This window comes from Centrocercus urophasianus, unplaced genomic scaffold (genome assembly GCF_019232065.1).
Source record: "Centrocercus urophasianus isolate 14NV4802_14NV808 unplaced genomic scaffold, USGS_Curo_1.0 seq_12, whole genome shotgun sequence".
In the NCBI taxonomy this organism is placed as follows: domain Eukaryota; kingdom Metazoa; phylum Chordata; class Aves; order Galliformes; family Phasianidae; genus Centrocercus; species Centrocercus urophasianus.
Genome location: NW_024884364.1, coordinates 33,737,091 through 33,754,136, shown reverse-complemented (window position 1 = coordinate 33,754,136; position 17,046 = coordinate 33,737,091). Strand labels below are relative to the sequence as shown.

Sequence of the window (17,046 nt, the reverse complement as noted above, 5' to 3'; positions counted from 1 at the left end):
CTCTATCTGCTCAGTGACAAAAAGCTCCCAGGAGTGCTCCATTATTCCACTGCTCCACAAGCCAGATCAGGTAGAAACGTGAATGCACAAGCATATGGCTCTGTAGCCAGGTCTTGGGAAAGGTAATACCAACTAACTAGAAAAGGAACATCCTGCTGGAGGAAGGGGGGCGAAGGGAGAGGGAGGGGAGGGTGAAATAAAGCTTAATTCAGTTATTTTAGGTCACCCAATGAAACCAAAGCATCTACATAACACTGCTAGGTTCACATTTACTACTGAATTTGTAAGGTTGTAAGTGGGGCTTACAAACTGCACAACATGCTTTAGATCACTCTTAGAGCTTTTTGGCCTGAACTCAGACCTATAAATACAGCCATTTCTTCACCTAACATACCTGCCCCACCATACCTCCTTGTACCAGAGTAACCGTGCAGGAGATGCTTCTCACCAAAAAAATTGGATCCTCTTTTTCTCAAAGGATGAGGGTCAGGAGGACGAGGGCACCATAATTTCAATAAAGGCACGTAAAAAGTAATGATAACAGAAGTATCAGCACAATTTTAAGACAGACAGTAATATTTAAGCTTGCTTTCAGCTTGCTTAAGTATTCAATCAAAAAATTCACCTAGGCAAAGTTATTAATCAAAAAAAATCAATCCAGGAAGTGAGAATTAAAGTAACCCTAAGCTCACATTCTCTTTGGAGGTTTCTTCACTGAAAAGAGATGTCTTCACACTGACGTTATAAACCTAATTGCATCTCAGTGGATGCTCCTTTGTTTGCAGCAGTTGTGGGTGTACAGAGCATCCAGTGCTAATTCCAAATGCAACACCAGGAGCTGTAAAGCTTTTATCAACTTCATTTGAGCAAAAACACATCATCCTTTCCCTGGCATAGCAAGCCAAGTTATCCATAGCTAACCCTTCCAGGTAATTCATGGCATCATTTGGAACTTATCAAGAGAGCCTTTAAATTGGCATCTGGAGGACCAGTGCAGATGAAAGAAAAGGGTTTTATAAGAGAAAAAGAAAGCAAAGGATTATATTACTTTCTTTTGCTGTAGAGAAAAGTATGGGCACACTAATTGAAAGAGGTAAGGCTCATAACAGGTTGCATACAGCAGCTCCTGTTATTTCTGTGATGGTGAGAGCTGCTTTCACTGTGAGATACAGCAATGATGCTGTAAATGTCAGTTAATAAAGTACATGGAAAAACAAGGAAACCTGTTTTTTCTATTAATGCTAATAATAACTCTGAATCCTGGAAAGCTACAAAGCCCACTGTGCAACTTGGTACAAAAAAAAATATTTTATCAGTACCACCAAGATCAGTTCTCCTTGGCCAGCATGACATTGCTACTGAGAAACCAACATATCACTCCAGCAGTATACTGGAGTATGCTGTAAAAACCCTGTAATACACAGTTGGACTAACTGAAACTCTTCAACCAGTAAAGTTTACTTCCTTATTGATCAGCTACCATCACAAGTTTATAGATTAAAAACAGAAAAGTATTGACAAGAGGACTATTATATAGGCACAGCTTCATCCAGGGCAGCTTGCTTATGCTATCAGATATACAGTTAATAAGGAAATATACATGGTTAGCTGACATCTTCATTCTAAGACTGCACTCCAAATCTTTTCACACGAATAAAGTTATGGCCCTCAGCTTACAGCTACAGCTGTGAGAAGTAACTTGGAGAAATGCTTTAAGATATATGGCGGCATGATTTTTAAGAAACAAATACGAGCTCAATACACTGTGGGTGTGTGCAGAGGGGGAGCTCATTGCTTGGCTTCTGGTGAATATCTGGACAGGAAAACTTGGAAGGAATCCAGTAGCATTTGGGAGTAGTAAGTCTTGAACCATCACTGGGGAAAATGCAACTGGAAAGCTAAGCTAGCTTGTTTAGGTTCCACCGTCAATGACAACTGAACTCGAGAAAGCAAAAAGCAAAGTGAATTACTCAAAGCACATTACGTTCCAGCTTAAGCAATCTCAGTTCTTAAGAGAGATCACATAAGCCACTGTACGAGCCACTGTATGAGCTGTATATGAGACATCTATTTTTCAAATAATTGTCCTTCCTACAGAGGGATACTGCAAGGAAACTCTACAAGAAAAACATTTGCAAATTTCAGAAGGGTTAGTTAGCAAACAGAGACTACTAAAAGACAATGACACTCAGTCTCATTAAGGAGAGCAGACTTGGGGAAGGCCAGGAGGGCAAGACTTGGCCAGAAAAGATAAAGACAAGATAAAAACCTGAAAAAAAACAATATCAAAGACCACCTTGATTCACTGATCCCAGTGATAAAGGAAACACAACTCTGTTTAGTTAGCCTGTGTGCTTTGTCTTAGATTTTCATTCCTTGATGTCAGTTAAGTTGCTTTCTTTTCCTTTGGTTTCATCCCTCTAACATTCAAATTTACAGTGGAGGTTGGCCATGTCGTTAATAACCAAGGGCCGTAGGCGCCAGAATGATGAGAGTAGCTCTGCTCAGACACACTGGCAATGAGAACAAGAGTGCAGGAAGGCATTTGGAGTAAGGGAGCCCTTGGAAAAGTACACCACACAGCATGGCATTGGATCCATCACAGCTGCGACTGAGAACCAAAAAGGCTTGCATCAAGCATTACAGATAAATGGCTCAACTGCATAGCCATGCAAAGATGTGGCACTGAGGGCCATGGTCAGTGGGAATGGTGGTGATGTGTCCATGGTTGGAATAGGTAATCTTAGAGGTCTTTTCCAACCTTAACGATTCTATGACCTCTGGCCAGCAGGGAGAAGGAAGGATGCTACCACTGCAATCTGGTGGAATGCTACCAGTCATGCTAGTGGGTTTTAAAATTTATCTTTATAAAATAAACTGATTATAGCTGCACTATCTAATGGCGTGTCAACCATGATCAACATTTGGGTCCATAAGTGGTCTAACGTACAACACTACCAAGAATTTGAAACCTGATCCAAGACTGAAAGTTGAATTTTCCAAGGCTGAGAATTGATAACACTAAATCACCGTATCAGTTATGTTAAAAGTCCTACAAAATGAAAGACAGAACATTTTTGAGTCAGCAGATAATGCACATATTTCAACTATCGTGCTCGACTGAAAAGACCAAATCTGCATTTCAAGTACCAACAACTTGGAATTTCTAGGAAAAAAAAAAAGTGTTTTTTGTGCAGTCAAGCTTAGGCAAATCTTGCAGCAGTAATTACAGAGAGTGCTTCCCCCCAAACCATCTGCTGTGGCATTTATAACTCTTGGAAGGGCAACAGGTGGTGATGGTGGAGGAGAAGAGAGATCTCAGCAACCAAAGTCAGGCTGCAGAGAAAACCCAAGGCACTGGTCTGACCTGGCACAACGTGGCCACGTCCCAAAGGGGAAGTTATGCTCCAGCTGACCCTGCATATTGACAGCTCCTGCATCTGTAACAAGCCTTCATCAGTAGCACTACAGTGGGAAGAGCTAGCACAATGGCAAGGTTCAGTGGCAGGCCAAGCTCTGGGCCCTTTGAATATCCCACTGTCGCAGTACAGATGGAGACAATGCCGGTTAATTGTTCCGCCATCCATAAAAAAATTACTACAATACCCACTTCTTAGGGTTGTCACAAGGATTACTTAACAGTTCTGAAGAGCTTTGAAGAAGAAATAGTGGCTATTGTTTTGCATCGCACAGAATTTGGAAAGATTGCACATGAATTTTACACAAGTGTCCATCTGTGACAGATGCAGCACCAATACATTATTTTCTCCACAAAACAAACACCACCAAAAAACCAAGCCTCACAGAAGCTCGTTTACTTTGGGCCATGTTTTAGTCAGAAATACACTTTGTTTATTAATATATTCTAAGTAGACATCAATTTGACTATTTAACTGACGGATTCAAATGCTGGTTCTAGTCTATCTTAATTAAAAGGGAAACACTGCATTTTTGAACTCAGTTTAGACTGTTGGGGCTCCAAACAAACACACTATAATTACCTAAGTGATGCTAATGCATGGGAACAACAACAAAGAAAAAGAAACCAAAACAACTAAAAATTATGCAGACATTCCATTTTCTTTAGAGCAGATGAGGAAGTCTGTCAGCACAGAAGGGCTACACACAGAGAGGGGCCTACGGTATGTACTCAAACCTGACCACCAGAGAGCTCTGAACACTGATGCAGAAACATTTTGAAGGTTTTAAACACTTCTTCCACAGATGCCCAAATACATAGGAGGCGTACAGGAACGTACAGGAAACCCGTCTGTCCCTTCATTCTCATAAAACATAGAAAGCTCAATGCCTACTTCAAGGACAAGCACTTTTCCAGGCACACTCAAACTAAAGCAACAGCCACAACCAGACAACAAGGCTGTACTGAGACAGAGGCAGGTGAAGCTGGCCAAGAGAACTAACTTTTCCACTAGAAAAAGAAGTTTTAAAGGATCTTTAAGCTCTTTGGGATACAGACCTCATCTTTTGTTTGGAAAGCAAACAACAAGTTATTGATACTACTGCAAGACAAATAACTCTGCTGGGGCCTGCCGCTACCCTAGCTTCCATTCCACATCCAGGATGCAACAATGCTTTTTCTCTCCCATAACTATGTTATCCCAGCTCTACACTCAGGAACCTGCACCTACATGCATGCACAAAAAAGAGAATGGTAATATTGCAGCATTTCTCTCTGTCTTGGTAAGCCTCACAAAGCCCAGATCTCCAGTTTCCTGACTCTCGGGGGAATCAGCAACCCAAAACTGTGTGTTCTCCCTACAAAACACATGGAAGAATGTGAAGAATTTGCATGTCTGAGAGCAGCAAAGAGAGGAAATAAAAGACAAAAAACCCAACATGAGCAGCTGGGCTGATCTACCCAGAGCAACGCAACAAGATGCAACACCAGTCCCGTCTTCCCCCAGGTTTATTTCAGATAAAGACCAACGTCTTTATGGAAAGCTCAGTTGCTAGGATTATACCAACTTCTTCATAAAACACAGGTATGAAACAGAAGAGTGAGAACAGTACTCTCTTTTGCCCAACAGACCAATGGGGCTGTACGCTTATGTGGTTTGATCTGCACATAGTTTTGCTACCTTCTGGAGAAAAAGGAAGGAAAACTGCATCATAAATGTCACCCAGCAGTTCCCTGCTTGCTTACCAAGGTATCCCAGCACTGCTGGTCACTACTCTATCCTACTGAAACCGTTGTTTTCACATGACTTTACAGGCCTGGAATACAAAAGGAGTCACTATGGCTTTCAGTTCCTTCTTACCATACTGAATATTCACTAGCACATGGACAAAAACCCAAACCTCCTGCTTCCTGTCCCATCTACTGAACCACACAGTCATGCTGTCTGCCCTGGACAAGGTTGGACAGCTATGAATAACGATACAGAAGCAGAAGGTGCCATTGTATCAAAAAGTAGTGCTCATAGATTGATCTTCACAAACAAGACAGCTATTTCTTTCACTTTTGCTATGACTTCAGTGCAGCAGCTGCAGTGCCCAGTGTTGCATCACTGTCATGTCTTAGAAACTCTTCAGCATATCTAGACTGAGAGGAACAAGAAAATTTTACAGATAAATTGTAGGTATGCTCTCATTGCAGGAGAATTAAAATAATACATAAGCAAGAGTTTGTTACCTTTTTAACCATTTCTAATTTCAACTTTTGCAATTAATACACCAGAACAGGAAGCAGAAATTACTGTGCTGGTGCATCAACCCCCCTCTTAGCTCATCCAGCTTTTATCCATTGCTGCCTGCATCCTTGCAGTCCCCAGCCTGGGTGCTGACTCACTTCTAGAATCCTGATATGATCATGTATTAGATGGCAAACTGATTTTAACCTAACACTCTAAAGGATATCTTCATCGAATACACTGCAGAGGCTTTGGAACATGTTTCTTTTGTTCACAGTTAAACAAGAAATGTAGATAACACCTTCTAATGCCTCCACTTTCCCTCCCTTATAGTCTTACTTCAAAAAGATGGTATTGATTACTTATCAAAAACTAACCACAAGCAAGTTTCCTGATATCAGCCTGAAATGCAAATGTACAGAAGAGCCTTACTAGGGGCTCGGCACCAGAAGGCAGCGGAACAGCCTGAGATGCAATGACATATTTGGTTCCTTTTGCATTTTGTCATCTCTTGTACCAATTACTTGCTCTTTGTTCAAGCACTGACTATAAATGGACTAACATACACCCACCAATAATCAGTATTACCACTTAAGAGCACTGAAAGAACAAGACCTTCTCGCCATTGTGAATGCCAATTACGTTTGTTAGTATCTTGGCCATTCCTAACAAGAATTGTGTTCTTCTAAGCCGTAAGAGCAAGAACACAACCTTTGTTGGGGTTTTTGCCTTTCTGGAAGGCATGGAAGCAGCCCATGGTAATTTATAGCTATCACAGATTTAATTTAGGTGAACTCATTTTCGTTAACAGCAACGCTTTATTCATACCAATTCCCCATAAAAAGTAAGGTTCACATCCAATTACTCAATAAGAATTTTGCAAGTACACAAAACATCACTTATGATTTGAAAACAGTGCATCTTTCTGCAAACAGAGATAAAGAAGAAAACTGTTAGAGAGTGTTACATAGCTGTGAAGGCTCTGAGGGCAAGGTGTGTGAGGAGCGGCTGAGGCCCCTCGCTGTGCTCAGCGCAGAGCAGAGGAGCTGAGGGGAGGCCTGATGGCGGCTGCAGCTCCTCACAGGGAGCGGAGGGGCAGCGCTGAGCTCTGCTCTGTGTGACAGCGACAGGGCCCGAGGGAACGGCATGGAGCTGCGTCAGGGGAGGGCAGCTGGGGGTCAGGGAAAGGGGCTGCACCACAGGGCGGTGGGCAGGGAACGGGATGCACGGGGCTGTGGGCACAGCCACCAGTGCTGGAGCTCAGGGCATGTTTGGACACTGCTCTCAGACGCTGAGTTTGGTTTTAGATGGTCCTATGTGGAGGCTGGAGTCTGACTTAATGATTCTTGTCGGGCTCCTCCAGCTCAGGATATTCTCCTATTCAAGGTGTGCTCCCCTTGCTGGCTGAACCTAAGCTACGCTTGGGAAACCCACTGCTCTATACACTGTTTAAGTGGGTTTAAAGGTTGGAGAGGTGGAGATGGGAAATAAAGACAGATGGAGATGATAAAACTTTCCTAAAGAGTCCTCAAGATTGTCTTCACAAAAAGTCTGAATAAAGGTATTGAATTTAATGTGTGTAATTTTTATACTGAAAGTTCAGTAATAACAGAAACAAAAGAGAAGAGGACCAGAGCACAAAGAAGTCAATGAAAAGTCAAAGTTCTTATGGGAAGGAAAGACCAAAACATTGATGTTTCAGAGCCAGGGGCCTCAAACTGTCCACACTGCATGGAGCTTCATGAACAGCAGCAAAGCAAGTTCAGGGCAGGCTACACCTCCATTATGCTCCATCACCTGGAATACAGCTGCAGCCCCGAAAGAAAATCAACAAAGACTGCATGGCTTTTACCGCTGATGGAATCAAACTTTACAAATACACATCAATGGCTCAATATGATTCTGCTCAACTTCTCCCAGTGACTCACAGTTCAAACAAAGACCTCAAGTCAAGAGTGCCACAACACAAGGAACGCTGCCAGGACCACCACTTCACTCCCAAACAGGCTTGTACCTACTGGCAACCCAACCATGGCCAGCACACGATCTTGGACCCCTGCCTACTTCCCTCAGAGCGGGCAAAGGCCATCAAGTTTATATTGGGCTTGAAATTAATGAGTTTGATAACATGACGAATGGCATGGGCAGCAGAGATCATTGCTACTTTGAAGAAGGAGCAGCAAGACAAATGCAAACTCTGCCTCTTGACTCTGCCTCAGTGAGGAGAGGAGAGGAGAGGAGAGGAGAGGAGAGGAGAGGAGAGGAGAGGGAGGAGAGGAGAGGGCAGGGCCAAGAGGATGGAGCAGCAGAAAAGACAGGTGAGGCACAGAGCAGGTAGTGCTAAAGTTGCCTCAGAACACAGCGTAATAAAAGCTATAAAACGCTAATCAGTGCACGCCTTGGTTTAGATGCCTGCATGTTAGGCTAGCAGCTCGTCAGACCCATCAGCATCATCCAGGCACAACAACACCCCATACGCTCTCAGATCGATAGGCTTTCGCTCTTCTCCATTTTCCACTCGCGAGCGGTGCACCCAGGTGCAGCCCAGCTCGCCGGCAGCACGCTTCTCTCCGATTGTCAGCCTTATTATTCCTTACAACTACCCTCTCGTTTTCCACCGCCCTTCCCTACCACCCCCCCCAGCGCCGGGGCACGGCGAACCTCCCCGGGCCCCGCGCGGCCCCCCCCCCCCCGGCCCCGCCGCACAAAGCGCTGCCGCAGAGCCGGGGCCTGGCGAGAGGGGCGTCCGGCGGAGCGGGCACGGCCATCCCCCCTCTGCTCCCTCCCTCCTCGCCGAGCGGAGCGGCACCAACCTGCGGTCCCCGCCGCCTCCTCGGGAAGAGCCGCCCGCGCCCGTCTCAGCCTCCAGCCCCGGCCTCGCCCGCCTCCGCCTGCTGCTGTCCGCGCGGCCCCCACAGCGGCGGCGGCGAGCTGCCTGTGCGCGCCGGGACCCTCGGGAGGCGGGGAAGGGGCGAGCGGGGCGGGCGGCAGCGGCGGCTCCGGCAGCTTCTCTCATGGAGTGCGGCAGCCCCAGCTGTCGCCGCCGCTGCTCCCCGCAGCCGCTACTTCCTGTGCGGCGATGGTTCAGTTCCTCTCGGGCCGCTGGGGGCAGGAGAGCCGGGCGGCGGGGAGCGGAGGAGGAAGGTCGGGGCAAAGCGCGGGGCTGCGGTACGGCAGCTCCCCCCGCTACGCACTGGAGCCGGCGCCCCAGCACACCCCGCCGCCCGACTCCCTCCCCCTCCCCACCGATGCGGCCGCGAGGGGGCGCCGCTGCTCCCGCCCCGCGGAGGCCGATGGCCGCCGAGTTGGTGGGAGCGCGAAGGCGGCAGCGCGAGGGATCGATCAAGGAGATTCTCCTCAGCGCAGGAAACCGCTGCGTAATGCTGTGAAGAAGCGAGGGGACGGGGCTGGAGCGAGGAGAAGCGCTGAAGTATGCACACCTCCTGTGTGCCGTGGAAGGGACGAGCCTGTGAAGCCTTCCGGGCTAGAACACCAGGATCTGAAGTTACCCTTCTTTGTGCCGATGTGTGTTTGTACTTCTGAAGATGAGGAGAGCTCGCGGCTCCCAAAGCCTTGTCGTTGAAATTGCGTGTGTCATCGCCTCTGAAAATCGGTTCACCCTACGTGGATCCACAATGCGGGTTTTGCATTAGACAGCGATGCTGGAGAGCAGCAGTCAGAGTGCACTCGGGGTCATGGGAATAAAGCAGCCGCTCCCCTCAGTGGTTATGGAGAGACCTCGGGGGAAAACAGCGTTTTTATGGGCTACTGAGGCTCTGAATGCTTCTCTCTTTCCCTTGCAGTCCATGGCATTCAGACCACGCTAACTCGACCTACTTTAGATACCGCTCGCTGAGTTTTTCCAAATACTTACGTTCTGTGTTTACTTAAGGTGCTATTAAATCCTTTATTGGCTGTTTTACTGTTGCAGGATTCTCTGCCAGGCGTGTGCGAATTCCAGCGCGAGGCAGAAGCTCTGCTCGAGGTCAGGTGTGTGTGGCGCTTTCCATCCTCCCCTTTCTCTGCCAACTCTGACAACCCCATCTAATGCTGCTCAGCCCACACCGGCTTGTCCAATCACAACACCTTTGGCTGCTCTCCTGTCCTGCTGTATCTTTAGAGCAGGCTGCCATAAACTCAAGCAGCCCTGGCAGCTGCCTGAAGAACATCACAGGTGATTTCAGACCCCTGTGTGTACCATTTCTCTGAGAGTCCCAGCACTGAGCCTCATTTTGCCTTCATGTTACCAGCAAATAGCTCGCTTTTGTGCTTCTCCTGGTTTGGCACAAGGAAAATGGAAGTGTTGCACATTGCGCAGCTTGCATTTTTCCCTAAATAAGCTATTATTATACCTGGGAAATAAGTTCTGTTTCTGAACAAGAGATGATCACTGAAGGAAGTGACCTAATAGAAGCAGCTCGCCACGCTCTATTGTAAGAGCAGGACACAATTCCTCCAGTCAGAATCGTTTTCTGATTGTATTGCTAACGGGAAGTCTATTCAGCTTGACTAACCTGTTTCTGGTTCACTCAGATGTTAACTACAGAATAGAGCAAATACGCTACTTCTGTTACCTAGTAGCAGTCCTGCACAGTGCTTACCAGCTTGTAATGCAATGCAATGTCTGCTGAAGTCTGCCTAAGTATCGTGTGTAGAATAATCAAATGGTCAGAACTGAAATCTGAAAGAAGGAGATATATTAGCCTGAGAGATACAAAGAAGCAGGAGAAAGAAAATAAGTCTGGGAATAGAAATGGTGAATAGAGAAATATAATGAAAAAAAAAATAATAATAGTATCTGTAAAGAATGCCAAGAAATTTATTTCCATCTTCCTGCCCAACTGCATTCTGACATCTTACTGGCAAGTAGTGTCTTCTCTTCCTGAGTTACTAATACAGCTCTGTAAAGTGCTGACCATTACTCTGAAGTGACCATTACCCTATTTACCCATTATGATCCCCAGGCTTAAAATGAGATGTTCTACAAAAGCAATGCTCACTCTGTGCATGAAGCAAGATGGCAAATAAAGCAGTGTTCATATTTTCTGTTGAGGAAAAAATACTTGAAAATTCAATATGGTTGAAACCTGTTTGAGTATCGGGTGATAGTTCATATCACCCCAAGTGGTCCACAGCATCTGCTGGAAAGGAAAATTTTCACATCGATCCTCAATTGTCTTGTCTTTTTTTTTTTTTTTCCTCCTGAAAATATGAATAGAATTATTCATATAGAACAGCAACAAAAGATGCAGACACGACACATAAATGTGCACGTGATATGAGCAATAAAATGAAAGCCAGAAGAGGTTAGAATCTTGTCCACAACCTGAATACCCTCTGAGTTTATCAAATGTTCGACATTGCCTTTACAATCATTTCTACAGTATACTCTACTTTGCTGTGTTCTCGTTTTTGTTGGTGCTGATGATTCTGACAAACATTCAGAACAGAAACTTTATGGCAATGACCTGAAAAGTAATTACTGCTACAACTGAAATTTCTCAATGCATAAAACATTTTTTTTTTTTTCTGTTGGGAAAGTGAAATCAGCTTTCATTTGGTCAGTTTTTAATTACATAAGCATTAAAAAAAATTCCTATCACTGTTATTACAAATACGTTCAGCAGGTTAGAAGATGAAGAAAGTTGCAAGCTAGAAGTATATCTGTATTAACTGTTTCAGAAAGGACCTGATTTTGTGTATCTGACAGCACATACTTTCAGGGGACTGCTTTTCAAAAGCTGTTGAGTTTGTACAACTAGTTTCTTTCCAGATGTCTCTGTTGCAGTGTTATTTCTCTCTCTTCTGTCAATTCTGGTGTTAGTTTGCGTTAGGAATGGACCATGAAAGTCTGATAAATAGCGCTGTTTTTGAGGCTGGGACACGAGAATGCCTATTTTATGAATGCCAAATCATTTCAGCCAGTGGTGACATACACAGATTTTCAGTTCTATATGCATAGTCAATAAAACCTCAGGCAGCTAAGCAAAATATGAGCAGAAAACTTCTGTATGAATGTGAGTCAAGTGGCCTGGGAGGTGGCTTAAATTGCAGTCATGCATTTTACATAAGTGCTTGACCACTATGGGAGATGGTCCTGAAATCACAGTGAATCCAAGTGCAATTTAGTTTGGGTTTTCTCTGATACATAGGCACACATCATACACATGTAGCTTTCAAAAAGGTTATCAAGTTCAAATACAAAGAGGAAAAACATTATAATGTTTTACTGGGCATGATTGAGGAAAATCAGTTTTGTTTCTTTCTCCCTGGAAAATTAATTCTACTTCTGCACAGAAGTCTTTCAGTTAAAAAAACAAAAACAAAAACAAAAAAAAAAAAAAAAAAAAAAAAAAACCCTCACATGATGCTGAAAAATGGACCGTGCTGCTAAGCAAATAATAAAATCTCACACAATACAAATACACAATACATGTTTTCTTAACTACAAATCCCTACACTTTTTCCTCAAATTGCATTCTTGATCTTCAGATGCCCTGAGGTGAGTTTTAGTTTTCTTCGTCTTGCAAGGCACTCTGAGCTAAACCAAACACTCTTGACTTATACTGAAAATACATACTCTTCCATGTGATCTAAGAGCTGTGCTTGGTACATCTTCAGGAAAGAAAAAAATCCAATAACATTAAAGGGAGATTTTCTTTACATTAAGAGCAGGATCACAGTCACATATGTAATTAGATCTGAAGAAACTTTGGATACAAGCTGCCTTGATTTAACTTCTCTCCTGGAAATACATATCTAGCCTCAAAGCTAGGCTTGCTCTCCTAGCCTTTCTTCCCAGTGACACAAGAGAGCCCAGCTAGATGTAAATGGCTGCATGGGAGATGTTACATTACCTAACCCTAACCTAATAGGAGGAATACATTAGGTGTTGTGAGGCTGCAGAAGTGTGGGTCTAAAAGGGAACATGGAGATCACTTGCTCATTTTTCTGGTTCATGGGCTACATAAAGTCTGGAGAAAGCCCTAGGTTCCTCTTTGCCTTTCTCTTTGTTAGGTTTCCTCTTGTGAACTTTGCATATTTTCTTCCTCACCTGCAGGGAAAGAGGCATTTATATTTGATACTGAGTTTTGGTAGCCTTTTCGGTCAGCCACATTCTGACAGCTCATGCACGGTCTCAGACCACAATGGGGGGAAAAAAAGGATCTAGTTCATCTAGAGAAAATATCTGTACAAAGAAGTAGGATGAGCTAATGGAAACTGCTTAACACCTCAGACCAAGGAAAGAGAGCTGAATTTACAGGTGATTCTTAATTCAGAATTTTCTGGTATTTGCCATAGAGACAGGAAGCTGATTTGACATTATTTCAGTCTTGAAAGTGATTTTGGAAGTTTATTCAACTGATTTTCCTTTGCCTCTCCAGAATGGTGGATGGGGGCCAAAATGTGAATGCAAATTGGACTCTCCAGCTTCTGTATTGCAACAGAAGAGCTTTTCTGCCAACTGCAGTGCCTTGCTCTCTAACTTGAATGACAGCAGCTTACAGTTCAGTTTTGTTGTGTTGCTAATGGCCATCAGCTCTATGGGAAGTGTCCCACTACTTCAAACTGAATGTTGACAAACTACCATACCTATTCTGTGCGCTGCTCCAGCAAAAACCTACCCACTCAAAGTTAAGCCATTGCTGTTGGTATTGGCCTGAGCTACTGGCAGGCTGCCCTACTATGTATAAACATGTAAAACATGAAAAGATAAGACTGCAGTGTGCCAGATTCCTGAGACAGATGACAACTTGTTCTCCTCCTCCCCCCTCCTTCCCCATGTGGAAGAAGTTATTCTCTCCTAGCTTGGGAAGCATGACGTGCATACAGCAGTAAAATGCTGTTACATGGAAGGGAATATGCTTATATAGTATTGTATGCTTTGATGCATATCAAACTGCTTTTCTTCAGTAATCTATTGCTTTGATAGCTTGAAACTTAATAAATATAGTTTAAATGTCAAAGTTTGAGTGACATTGCTGAATACATCATAAAATAAATCACCGTTGATTTATTAATGTATGAACGAAGCCAGAAAGATCGTCCAATATTATCCATTGACATCATATACAACTCCCGATCTATGAACTTTACTCCTTACTTAGTTTCTCAGGCATGGCTTTAGTGACACTAGTGGAATCAGACTGGTTCTACAACAATATACTCAAGAGCAAAACCAATTCCTGCTTGTGCTACCAGCTGATGCAGCAAGCTAACATAAGCCCCCAAAACCAGGTGGAATTATTGTGCATGGTTGTGGCTACTTTTCAGTGGGACAGGTATGGTTTTGTAGTCCTTCCATACATGTTAATCTTTCCACATGAGCAATTACCCCCAAGACATAAAAATGAAAATTGAATATCACAGTATCTGTTTGGTCTGTGCATCTTTTACCAGTGACCTGGTTTACATGATGCTGGTAAATTGTTTGCAGCTCGAAGCACATATCATTTTTATTGCAGATGTCAATGTAACTGTCACATTTCTTGAGTTACGTAGGCAAGAGAAAGGAGGAAGTGGTCTCATCCCCTCACAAGTGAGCATGAAAGGCATTGTTAATTCACACAAGTTTAGAAACCCCACTGATTTCTAATGTGGCATTGCTTCAAATTCAAGAAACACGTGTGCTGAGAAATTGCGGTTCCACAGTCATGTTACTGTCTGGATTTGCCAGAAATGGAAATGAGAGTAAAACATGACAGATTCAGTGTCGTCAAAAGTACTTTAGCATATCTGCAGTTGGGAAGAAGTGTTTGGGTGCATTGTGTCAGAAGAAAAAAAGAATCAGCAATTACTGATACAAAATCTCTGAGAAAGAGCCAAGAAGTCTCTGCTGTCAGATGAGGAAAGCAGAAAAAGAAAGAAAAAAGCACAAAAAACCCAACATATTTGAAAGAGTCAACCAGCACTTCCTGAATTGCTAAGTGTAATGCACAGTAATCGAATGTGCAAGTAAGAAAATCTGCTGCAGAGAAAAGAGACAGTAGGTGCTTCACAAGTTTCGCTAGTGAGGTTAAAGCTGGAAAAGTCTATTATCTTTGCGCTTGTTTCTATGTCTGCTCCAAGAATAGAGAGATCAATATTGCAAAATAAGTGTGAGATTTATAATCTTGAGTCTACATTAGAAAGTCCTTTACATGCAAACATCTTCTGGTTAGAAATATTGTAGTTAATCCAAGTGCAAGAGCTATGATTGACTGTAATAAGATTGATACTTCTATATGAGTCAGTAAGTAAAGTATTTGTGGCAGAAGCATTTCCCATTGTAAGCCAGAACGAGTTTGGGGAATATCTTTCATGAGAAAAGAAAAATAATACATCTGGAGAAACTGATTCTAGTATACTTACTGTAGGCAAGCTAGTGGTAATTAATAAAGTGAAACCTTCTGAGTTAAAACCAATTAAATCTCAAGCAACATATAGAGGGTTCAGTAGAGCATTACAGCCAAGAGTTGAATTTACTCACAGCACCATGTGAATCAGCATGAAGAAAAAGACACAGTCAGAAATGAATACTGGGCCTGCAGAAAGTAACCCAGGAAATATCTTGACATTACAAAATGAAACTATGGTTGGACTAGACAATACAGTGGTCTTTTCTAACCTAAACAATTCTATGATATTCATCAAAAAGATGACTACGTATTTGAAAATCTTTTGGAAGATCTCTGTTAAGATTCCAATAGGGAAGTTGTATATTCAGTATAACACTTGACATTTCTAGGAGAGAACAATAAAGGCAGTGCATGGAGCAAATCTCTTCCATAGCGTACCCACAAGGCACAAGGTCTAAGAGCAGAGAGGGTTTTTTTTGCGTGTAGCCCTCTCTAAATCAGGATTCATCAAGCTGTCACATGAAATGTGACCTACGATATTAATATACCACACTTGCCCCTGTGCCAAACATGGGTGCAAAGAAAGCCAGGAGAGAGGAATTAACTCCAGCCTTTTACTACCATGAAACCTCTGGCAGTGCTCTTCATGCCTTGAATGCATGCTTGTAGGTAAATTGGAGATGATCCCAACTGTGCTAGGTCCAATCAGCTGGGGATCCTTGAAGGACACACAAGCAATGTGAACACTATCACCGCAAGGCAGAGCCAAACTGTTTTCCAGTGTGGGACAATAAACAATGGACACTTTAGCAAAAAATCCAAAATGCACAGAGCTGTGCCAGATGCCAGTCCAACTAACTCAAAAATCTTTGGTGAAGGCCATGGCACGGTGTGTGCACTACTGAATTTGGAAGAGAAGAAAAATACATTTGTCTTTGACAGGAGGACGTCACCAGAGAAAAAAATTAATTACTGATAAACTACTACCAAGAGAAGATCATCATATCTAAATCAAGCCTAAAAACATAGATGTTTCCCTAAAATGCATCCTTAAAATTTTCTGCCCTTAGCTGTACCAAGAGCTGATGTTTCCACGTTTAACTCTATGACCTTTAGAGAGTAAATGAAGCAGCATGCTCTGGTTTAGCTGTTGTCACGTTACCGTCTTCAAAGAGTTTCATTACAAAAGGGAAATATGTGTCAAGATATTAAAATCAGAAGCAGTTCAGTGCTGGAAGGAAGTGTTGAAAGATTTTCTTTCCCAGTGACTGAATCAAATCTTGTCAAAGTCATAAAATATAAAGAAGTCCAATTACCCAAGCAATTAGAACATCTGAGAAAGCCTTCTTAGAGGCAAGTAGTCTTTCCTTTGTTTAATAATTTAAATGCAGACCAGTGAATGTACTACTGCAAATAAATCTCTAATATGAAATATTGACTGCTCACATTTAAAAACGAGTCCTATTATTCATCAGTGGTGCTCAGCACACATTAGTATCAAATTAATTTTCTTTATTTCCATTACTGACGTTATATCACTCAACACATAGAATGCAAAAATTAAGCATGGGAATAAATATATATTAAACTAGGTAATTATTTTAATAAGCATATATATAGGTTTGGTCTGTGAAAAAGAAGAATGAAGTAGCTACTATATATATGCTTGCAAAGCAACCTATTTAAGTGGTTTTAATGCAATAGGTGTCAATTTTTCCAGTGGAAAGAGATGAATGAAGGCCAAGAAAGACTGATGACATAAAAAAGCAAGTATCACCTATGCCTTGAATCACAACTGAAATCACTGTGGATTCAAAATAGAACTGCTGGGTGCTACAATTTCCAATTCTTGAAATACTACAGATGGGATACAGTACAGATGCACATGAATATATGCAAAGGTACATTTTGCCTGGCTGTTGGCTTCCTAGTTGGTCTTCTGGACAGAAAGGAAAATGGGTGTGACAAAGCAAGGGAGAAACTAGTCATAAGGAGCCATCAACCACAACCTGCTGTGCTTTCAACCCAGCTGAAGAATTTCAAATGATGGCTGAAAA

At 42.9% G+C, this 17,046-nt stretch overlaps 1 protein-coding gene across 2 annotated transcripts in view; it reads right to left on the bottom strand.

The window, feature by feature from the left end:
• Positions 1-8,528, bottom strand: part of AGPAT3 (1-acylglycerol-3-phosphate O-acyltransferase 3) — a 93,016-nt gene extending 84,488 nt beyond the window's left edge. For both annotated transcript variants that reach the window (XM_042810366.1, XM_042810368.1), the window contains exon 1: positions 8,465-8,528. The gene's annotated coding sequence lies outside the window, so the exon portion shown is untranslated. The remainder of the gene's footprint in view (positions 1-8,464) is intronic.
• Positions 8,529-17,046: the final 8,518 nt, after the last annotated feature.